We start from the raw sequence: 10433 nt of genomic DNA on the forward strand, positions 1-10433 counted from the left end.
GCCAGGAATACCCAGTCTCCTGCATGGATGACGAGAATTTTACCACTGAACCACCACTGTCCCCACGCTGGGCGTAAAAAAAACCAAACCCACTGTTGTGGGGTCAATTCCAACCCACAGCAACCCTATAGGACAGCGCAGAACTGCCCTGATAGGGTTTTCAAGGCTGTAATCTTTACGGAAGCAGACTGCCACATCTTTCTCCCACAGAGCAGCTGGTGGATTCGAACTGCCGACCTTTTGGTTAGTAGCTGAGCACTTAACCACTGCACCACCACGGCTCCTTTGCTGGGCATAAAACCAAAAAACCCACTGCCATAGAGTCAATTCTGACTAATAGTCATCCCATAGGACAGAGTAGAACTGCTGCCACAGGGTTTCCAAAGAGCAGCTGGTGAATTCGAACTACTAACCCTTTGGTTAGCAGCCGAGCTCTTAACCACTACACCACCAGCACTCACCATTGCTGGGCATAGGAGACACAAAATGAATGGCCACAACCCTGTGGAATGAGAGCTCACAACCCAGCTGGGGAATCGGCCGTGGAAATAAGCAGTAGAATATAATGTGGTAGGAGCCCTGGTGGCACAGTTCTTAAGAGCTACGGCTGCTAACCAAAAGTTCGGCAGTTTGAATCCACCAACCACTTCTTGGAAACCCTATGGGGCAGTTCTACTCTAGCCTATAGGGTCGCTATGAGTCGGATGGCAACAAGTTTGATGATGTGGTAGTGCTAGAGACTCAGACTCAGGTCTACATTTTCACAAACAAAAATCAGAACTCACAAGTACAGCCTTGCTTGTGGGGACATAATCAGGGATGGGGAGATTCTGAGGGAAGGGGTATGGCCAGGGATGGGGTGGAAACAAACAATGGCATGGCTGGAAACAGGGATGTGGTCAGGCACGGGAGCATAGTCAATGTCAAAGTCATTAGATTAGGGTTGTTCACAAATACTCAGTCTCTCCTCCTGGCTTTGTGGTAGGATTGCATTCATTTCCTTTTCAGTTAGACGTGGCCTTATGACTTGCTTTAGCCCTGATGTGCGAGCAGGGAGATGTATGTCACTGTGGAGTGGGTATCTTGTACTAGAGCGTAGCATGGCCTGCGCTGACTGATACAGCCAGGGTGGGGATAAGGTTGAGGATGACACTTGAGCAGGGAGGGGGAGGGTCACGACTGGGATCAGTAGCTCCTTTCCCTCCCCATTCCACTCCTCAAGCCTGGACCTACAGACAGAGCTGCTATCTGAGCTGCAGCTACAATCCTGACCCTGACACTAAGGAAGACAGACAGGAAAAGACTCCAGCTGCCTTCATCTTCATTCCAGGAATTTCACTTGATTTCCCTGGAAAGGGCCTGGAGAGCGCTCTGTCTTTCTCTTTGTTACATTCTGAGTGTTCCTCATTCCCTCTGTGGAGCCAGCATTTATTCTCAACTCTATCAGCTCCACTGAACAGCCATAAACCAGGAGCTGTCGGAAACGGAATCTGCAGAGAAGAAAAGCAAAGCCAGGTTCCTGGGCACAGAAGATGCCTCTGAGAATGGAGCCCCAAGGAGGCTCCAGACGGGTCCAGGCCCCCTGAGGCAGCTAACAGTGGCAAGCACAGCCTCCTGGGATGCACAGGGACCATATTTCAGCAAATCTCAGATGCCATTGATTGTAGGATGCATTTTTATGTACCACTAAGAAAGAAAAAACACGCCAATTAAACCAAGACACGATGCTTTATTATCCCTTGGAATTTTTATTTTATGAATATTGAAAGAACTCTTTTAGACTTATTTAGACATAGATTTTTATCCTATATCACTATTGTGCATAGGTAAAATGGAAAATATCAGCAAAATAAATTGGTGAAGGTATCCTAAAAGGTTTTCACATTCAGAGTTCGACTCTTATGACTGCCTTTTCAACTCAGAGTCATTGACGTTCGCGTTTTTCACACAATATCATCAAGAGTGGAGGTGATGCGACATTTCTTAAAAGATGGCTCCGCCATTCTCTCTGAGATTTTCTTTCAAGCAGACACCCATTCTGCAAGTTTTGATGCTGGCATGTTTTTAATCCTTCCAAAAGGTATCAGGCAAAGACAGCTATGTCATACTGCCACCAGGCCAACAGCCATTGTGAAATGCCATTGATTATAAGACAAGACCTGGTTTCAGAAACGTTAAAAATGCAGGAGGGGATGCTGTGTCTTTGAATTACTGGAATCTGCACCCACCTGCCCTGGTTTTGCTTCTAATGCAAGAGAAAAGAGTCTGTAGTCCAGGAGGTCTGGGTTCAAGTCCCAGGCATACTACTTCTTAGCTGTGTGCTGTATTAATCAAGGTAGACTGGGATATATGTGCCAAAGAAACAAACAATCCCAAAATCTCAGTGGCTCAGCACAATAAAAGCTTATTTGTCTTCATATAAACCTGCTGCAGATCAGGGTGGTAACTGCTTAGGACCTGTGGTTCTACCACTTCAGCAAAGGCTTCTTCCACAGCCCCCAGTGCAGGAAAAGAGAGAGATATGGTAATTACTAGGGGCTTTTCACTGCTTCCAACCCAAGTGACACCCATCACTTCCACCCACATTTCATTGGCCAGAACTAGTCACATGACCCTGCCTAACTGTTACCCACCACAACATAAAGAAAACAAAAATTCCCACAACTGCACCAATAAGCGACATCATGGTAAACGGAGAAAAGAATGGAGTTGTCAAGGATTTCATTTTACTTGGACCCACAATCAACGCCCAGGGAAGCAGCAGTCAAGAAATCAAACGAACGCATTGCATCAGGCAAATGTGCTGCAAAACACCTAGCTGAAGTCTTGAAAAGCAAAGATGTCACTTCAAGGACTCAGGCGCACCTGACCCCAGCCATGATATTTTCAATCACCTCATATGCATGCAGAAGCTGGACAAGGAATAAGGAAGACCAAAGAAGAATTGGTACATTTGAATTATGGTGTTGGCGAAGAATATTGAATATACCATGGACTGCCAGAAGAACCAACAAATCTGTCTTGGAAGAAGTACAGCCAGAATGCTCTTTAGAGGCAAAGATGGCGAGACTATGTCTCATATACTTTGGACATGTTATCAGGAGGGACCAGTCCCTGGAGAAGGACATCATGCTTAGTAAAGTAGAGGGTCAGCGAAAAACAGGAAGACCCTCAATGAGATGGACTGACACAGGGGCTGCACCAGTGGGCTCAAGCATAACAATTGCGAGGATGGCACAGGACTGGGCAGTGTTTCTTTCTGTTGTACCCTGGGTCGCTGTGAGTTGGAACCAACTCAACGGCACCACCACCACCACCAACAACAACCCCTACCAGTTGCCTTTGAGTAGATTAGGACTCACGGACACCCCATATGTGTCAGAGGAGAGCTGTGCTCCATAGGGTTTTCAACGGCTGATTTTTCAGAAGTAGATCACCAGGCCTTTCTTCCGAGCTGCCTGTATGTAGACTTCAATCTCCAACCTTTAGGTTGGAGCATGTTAACTGTTTGCACCAACAGGGACTCCACCTAACTGCAAGGGGCTGGGAAATGTACTTACCTGTGTCGTTAGGAAGGAGAAAAGACCAAAATATTCATGTCACCAGTAACGTCTCACACAGTGACGTTAGGCAACTTGATCCTTTCTGAGCCTTTGTTTCTTACAAAAAGGGGGGTAAAGAATGTGCCTATTTCCTTGGGCTGCTGTGATGCTACCTGTAACATACCATGCGTTGTGCCCGACACATAGTAAGCGTTCAGTGACCACTGGCTGTTACGCACCATAAAGCCGCTCCTAATGTCACACAGAGCACCCTTGCTCCTCCCCACCTGGAAATGACTATTGTCCCCCTATCCCCTGAGGCATCTCTTCTCTCAGGTGAAACAGCCACAGCTCCCCCTCTGCTTCTTGTGGCTTACAGCCCCCTTCTCAACAGGTCTCTCCCCAGGGAAGAGACTCATAAGAACTCTCAGTGTCGCTGGCAGGTGATAGCCCTGAGTTCTGATCCCAGATCCTCTAAATACTTGCTGTGTGACCCTTGCCATGTCCACAGCCCTCTCTGGGGCTCAGTTTCCTCATCTGTGAAATAAAGGGTCTCAACAGAGCTCCTCAACTCCAGCGCCCCTGAGGCCAGGCAGTAACACCAGTGAATGAGCCCACTGAGGGTCTGCACCTGTCTAATAGGAAGGCTACCCCTTACTCTAGCCCACTGGGGGCCCACCTCTGTCTAATGGGGAGACCACCCCTCGTTGAGCCCACTGGGGGCTTGCACCCGTCTAGTGGGGAGGCCACCCTTCACTCCAGCCCACTGGGGGCCCACGCCTATCTAACAGGGAGGCCACCCCTCGCGAACCCCACTGGGGCCCCACGCCTGTCTAACGGGGAGGCCACCCCTCACTCCAGCCCACTGGAGGCCCACACCTGTCTAACAGGGAGGCCATCCCTCACTCTAGCCCACTGGGGGCCCACGCCTGTCTAATGGGGAGGCCATCCCTCACTCCAGCCCACTGGTGCCAGGTACTGGAGGCTCACATTGCAGAGCTCTTGGTTTTTCAAAAGACAGTGAAAAGCCCCATCTTCACGTGAAATCTTCCAGTTTCAAAATATTGACAATTAATCTTAGGGGGGGAAATTATCACCGTGTTGCCAGACAAAATGGGTCTGCAGGTGAAGTGTGGCCATTTTGCCAGCTGGAGGCAGGACATTTTCCCTCTCAATACATATTTCTGGGCCCCAAGACCTCACTATCTCCCCCTCAAGAGAGGGGTAGCACGCCCCGGAAGCAGTCTCACCCAAAGGGCCACAGCACCACTTGAGGGGCTGACCTGGGGAGGGGAGGTCGGATTTGCTGCTGTTACTCTCGGCGGGTTTGATTAACAGAAGTCCTAACAGCGGAAACATCAGCACATAAACCTGCATCAGTGTCTGCTCTGGACGCCGCCTGGGCCACTCAGAGACGAACCAGGCCCTGCCCTTGGGAAGCTCCTACACACAGGAGTAGACAGACTTGAAAAACGAGCAATGGCAATAGAGGGTGTGCGGTGCTGCCTGGGGAACGTGGCCGGGGGCACTGCTCAGAAAGGGGCATTTGGCCCAAGTGCTAAGGAGTGAGAAGGTATTTTCCAGGTACCTGTAAAGCATGCCAAGCAGGGAGAACAGCGTGTACAAAGGCCTGGAGACGTAAACATGCTTCTCGCGTGGAGGGAAGGCTGAGCGCTGCACAGGCTGGAGTCCAGGTGACGTCTGGGGGGATGTGAGACAGGCAGAGTGGGTGTAGGGCAGAGTTAAGTCCCCAGTCCCTCGACTCCCCTGTGGTTCCCCTGGCACACAGCCAGGCACCAGCTGGCATCAGTTAAAAACAGTCTTCCCAGGGGCCTTCCACCATGGCCACCCATTTGAATCACCTACAGAGCTTTCAAAAATACCAGTGTCTGGGCCCACCAGAATTTCTGGAGAAGGGAGGTTATTTGGTATTGTTTAAAAATCTCCCCAAGTGATTCTATGTGCAGCCAGAGTAGAGACCCAGGGAGTCAGATGAAGAGACAGGTCACTTCATGCATTGGTCTCTTCTGTGTCACGCCCTGGGTAGGATTCCTTTGTGGACTGTGGGATTTCATCCCCACAGCAACCCTGAGAGACTAGTCCATCATCCTCATTTCACAGACACGGAAAGTGTGAGGCAGAAAAGATAACAACTTGCCCAGAGACCTTTGGCTGGTGGAAGAATTCAAATCGAGTCAGAATGACTCTAGAATACACACTCTGGGTGAGCCAATGAGAGAAAGGACACAAGAAACGGGGGAGGAAGAAAGGATGGATGGATGGATGGATGGATGGATGGATGGATGATGGATGATGGATGGATGGATGGATGATGGATGGATGGATGATGGATGGATGGATGGATGGATGGATGGATGATGGATGGATGGATGGATGGATGGATGATGGATGATGGATAAATGCAAAGGTGGATGAGTGGATGGATGGAGGAATAAATGTAAGAAGGAAGAGCAGAGGTTGGAAAGAAGAAAGCAAGTTGGAAGAATGGATGGATAGGTGGACGGGTGGAAGGAAAGAAGGAAACAATAAAAATAAAGGCAAAGGGTAGGTGGGTGGATGGATGGAGGGAAAGGCAGAAGAATGGATGGGTGGTGGATAAGAGGGAAAAAAGAATGAAAGTGAAGAAAGGAAGCGGGGAGGAAGAGGAAGAAAGGAAGGAAGAGAGAGGGGGAAAGTAGTAGGGGGATGTTGAAGGAATGAAGGAAGAAAAGATCTGTAAATTAATGAATTATGGGAGAGAAGAAAGTGAGAAGGAGGAAAGGGCGTCAGCTGCTGCTTTCGACGAACGCTGGTCCCAGCTTACCACCAACAGCTAGAGCTGAGGGTGGGGAGAGGTGGGTCTGGGGCGGACGACTTCCGGCCCCTGCAGCCAGAGCCGCGCTCAGGTCGTCCGCGCCGCTACAGGCTTTTCCATCGCACCGCCGCTGCCGGGACGTGGTCCGCGTACGCGAGGCCGAGCTGGCGTCCTGGCATCTGCAGGGCCTTGCTGCCCTCTACCGGCAGCGCGCAGCAATGCAGCGCCGGGCGGCTGCTGGACCCGACGCGGGCCATCCCGCCCCAGGCTCCAGGCAAGCTCGCCTCTGGAGCCCCCCTGCGGGAGGGGCCTCGCCTCCGCGCGTTCCCTAGCAACTGGCCCTAAATGCTACTTTCCCGCGCTCCGCCAGCGGCTCTCGGGCTGCAAACTTTAGCTTCTCTAGGTCTGGCATCCGCTGGAAGGAAGGTGGAGCAGAGAACCGCCTCCCGCAGCTTTTTCCTAAAAAGGTTTTCTCTTCCCGCCTCTGAGAAAAAGGCTAAGGGGCGAAGTAAGGGGTGCAGGAAATGGTTTTATAAGTTAATTTAAATAGTATCGGCCGCAGGCAACAATCCAGGAAAGGTTTTTCAATTTTTTTTTAAGAATCATGTTGGAAGCAGCGAGGGAAGCAGTTTTGCTGCAGCCCAGCGGCCGAGAGACCCTGGAAAAGCCGGCGCTGAGGCTGCTTCTAGAAGGTCCCAGGGAAAACTGAGGGCCGAGGCTAGAACTGCTGGGAGCAGGTCCCGGGCTCCTGAACCAGCAGTGCCCAACACTGACAGAGGTTTCTTCTCTTTGCCAGGCACTTCGCATCCGTGGTCTCACCTTGCCTGCCAGAAGCCCTGAGGTTAGTAATGTTTATCCCCACTTCATAGACAGGGAATAACTGAGGCCCAGGTTTTAAGCCATTAAGGCCAACCCAGAGCCCATAGGCTTAAGGGCTCCATCATATGGCTAAGTGGGCAGTGGATAGTATGAGAGTTTCCCATCTTACAGATGAAGACACTGAGGCCTCAAGAGACTTCTTGAAGGCCACCTGTCCACAGTCCACTGCCCAGTCCCTCCATCCCACCTCGCACCTGAAATTCTCCCACGACCTCCAGGAGCAGAGCCTCAAACAGGTGCCAGAGCTGGTGGGAAAGTGGGGGGACCAGCCTTCAAAGTGTCCCAGGCTGCAGTCCCTGCTGCATCCCTGATAGCCTGGCTGCACGGGTCCCTGTGTGCAGGGGCCAGGCAGTTCAGCAGCTGAGCCCACCCAGCCCTTCCCCACCTTGTCTCCTACCCCTCCCCTCCGTGTCGGGAGGCAGAGCACTGGCAGTGGGTTTTATTTCATCCAATCACCCATTCACACTCCCACCAAGTATTTCTGGAGTGCCAGGCACTACGCTAGATAGTGAGGAGACAGCGGTGAACACGGTACTTCCTGATGAAGACAGGCAACAGACAAGTCGACCAAGGAATGCACCCAAGATTTTGGATAGTGGTTAAGTGCTGAGAAATCAATAAAACTAGATTATGCCCTCAAACGTGACTGGGGCAGGGGGGGTGCTGTTATCACCGCTGTTATCTGAGCCCCCCTTTACAAGCGTACCTGTCACATTCTGATGTGCATGCCTATGTCTGCATCTGCCTCCCCCACAAGGGGTGACAGCTTGAAGTCAGGGCCTGTGCTCCCATCCCTGTGCCCACCCCAGGGCCTGGTGTCAGGCAGCATCTCAGGGAAGGGAACAAGGTTGATCCGATACTTGATGACAGTGGGAGCCCAGAGATGGCTGAGGGTCCTCCCTCAAGGCACTTGAGTTTGACATTGGTTCCGGGAAGCGAAACCACAGTATTAATGGAAGTGCTTTGAACCCTTGCTCTGCTCAGTCATTTGTATGTTTCACATAGCCCTATGAGGTACATACCATTACTAACCCCATTTTGCAGATCTGGAAGCTTGGCTCACACTTCCATTAGGAGACTCCAAGATTTGAATGATGACAGCCTGGTTGTTTCTAACCACTGCATTCTACAATCTGCCATCCAGCAGGCCTTACACTCGGTGGGCAATGCCATCGGGAAGAGGTGAACTGGAAGACAGAGGGTGGGTCTGTTACCCTGAGCAAGTCACTTCCCCTCTCTGACTCTCCATTTCCTCTGCAAAATGAGGGTGAACCAGGGTGCCTACCCTAGTCCGGTTGTTTGGGGGATTAAATGAGATAATGCAAATAATGTGCCCAGCAAGACGCCTGGAATTCAGGAACACGTTGAATTAAAGAATGAGTAGATGAATGAATAAGCTTTATAAATGTTAGTCTCCTTCTTTATCCCTCAATTCTTTAATAATGGGGGAAAACTTTCTGCTGGGAGCTCCTGCTCTGCCCCAGGCAGCCCCAAACCACGTGCCCACAGGGACCCTTGGTGATGAGCTTATAGCTCATCTCTGAAGCAAAGCTCGTGTGCAGCTGGCTTGCAGCTGAAGTGGAAGGCAGGAGAGCCAACCCCAGGTCATTCTTCATGGGGTGCTCTTGAGTCAGGCAGACCCAGGTCCAAACCCCCATCTGCCAACCACTTGCCAGATGACCGTGGGCAGGTAGCTTAGACTCTCTGGAGCCTAAATTTCTCACCTGCAAAGAAGACACCTGCCACCTGGGGTTGTCCTAAGGATCTCATCCAAATCCCCTTTCCCTGTGAAGCAAGGGCGGGGAAAGGGGCTAGTCCAGAGGATAAAGTTTTCACACCCACATAGCTGTGAGCTTGCTAAGCTTCAAGTAAGGCTAAGGCTGAGTGGCCCATTCTTCCTCTTCCTCACAGCCCTTTCTCATGTGCCCTCATCCCACCCCACATCCAATCCACAGCAAGTCCAGCCAGTTCCACCTCACAATGTAATCCCGAGCTCATGTCCTTCTATCTATCCTCACGTCTGCCTCTCCGGTCCAAGCTACCATCATCACCAACCTGCACATGTTGAACAGCCTCCTAACTGCTCTCATCGTGCCCTCTCCCCATCTCTTCCAGACAGCAGCCAGACAGATCTCTGTAAAATGTGATTCCAGATTGGGTCACTCCCCAGCTTAAACCCTCTTGCTCCCACTTTTACATGACAGTGCTGGAGATTCCCTGTCCTCCCCACTGCCCCCCATCACGCTCCATCCTTCTCCACCCTGTGCGGTCCCCCTGGGAGGCTGGCCTTGAAGGACTGCACCCACCTTTGCCCCCTGGCCTCTGGTGGGGAGGAAGGAGACACCAGCAGATGATCAGGGAGTCAGAGGAGAGAGAGGCAAGGGTATTTATCTTTGCAATAGTCCTATGAGGTAGATATTATTATTAGCCCCATTTTATAGATGTGGAAACTGAGGCTCACACTTCTATTAAGGGAGAGCCAAGGCTTACTCCTCCGGCTTCCTCTCTGCTCCGCTGTGGGTTGGCAGTGGCTGTGTCCCTCTGACGAAAGCTTCAGGCCCTCTCCTACAGTTGTAACTCTTTCTGGGTTCCTATATCTGCTCCTCCCTGGCCCCATCAGGCCTGGGGTAGTAGCAGTGCTTCACTGCCACTAGCCCCAAGGTGCTTCATCGTCCTTTATTAGTGTCCTTCTACCCCACTCACAACTCCATAAATTAAACTTCCTCAATTACTCCCCTAAATGTGCAGTCTGTTTCCTGCCTGTACAGTGGCTGACACAAAGACCCTCCTGAGGAAACCAAAGACTCAGAGAAGAAACTAGTCTACAGGACAAATACTATAGACTGCATGAGCCACAGCCTCATCCACCCTGAAACCAGAAGAACTAGATGGTGCCCAGTTACCACTACTGACAGTTCTAATCGGGGCCACAATAGATAGACCTTGATAGAATGGGAGAATAATGTGGAACAGAACCTCAAATTCCTTAAAAAAATTGAAAAATCAGACATACTGGACTGGTTGAGACTGGAGGACTCCCCAAGACTATTGCCCTGAGATACCCTTCAAACCTTGAACCGAAACTAACCCCTGAGGTCACCTTGCAGCTACATAACAAGTTGGCTCAAAAAATAGTGACTATCACCCATAAGTACTGTGCTCCTTTAAAAAATCACCTATATGAAACCAAATGGCCA

This window comes from Trichechus manatus, unplaced genomic scaffold (genome assembly GCF_000243295.1).
Source record: "Trichechus manatus latirostris isolate Lorelei unplaced genomic scaffold, TriManLat1.0 scaffold00170, whole genome shotgun sequence".
NCBI lineage: Eukaryota > Metazoa > Chordata > Mammalia > Sirenia > Trichechidae > Trichechus > Trichechus manatus.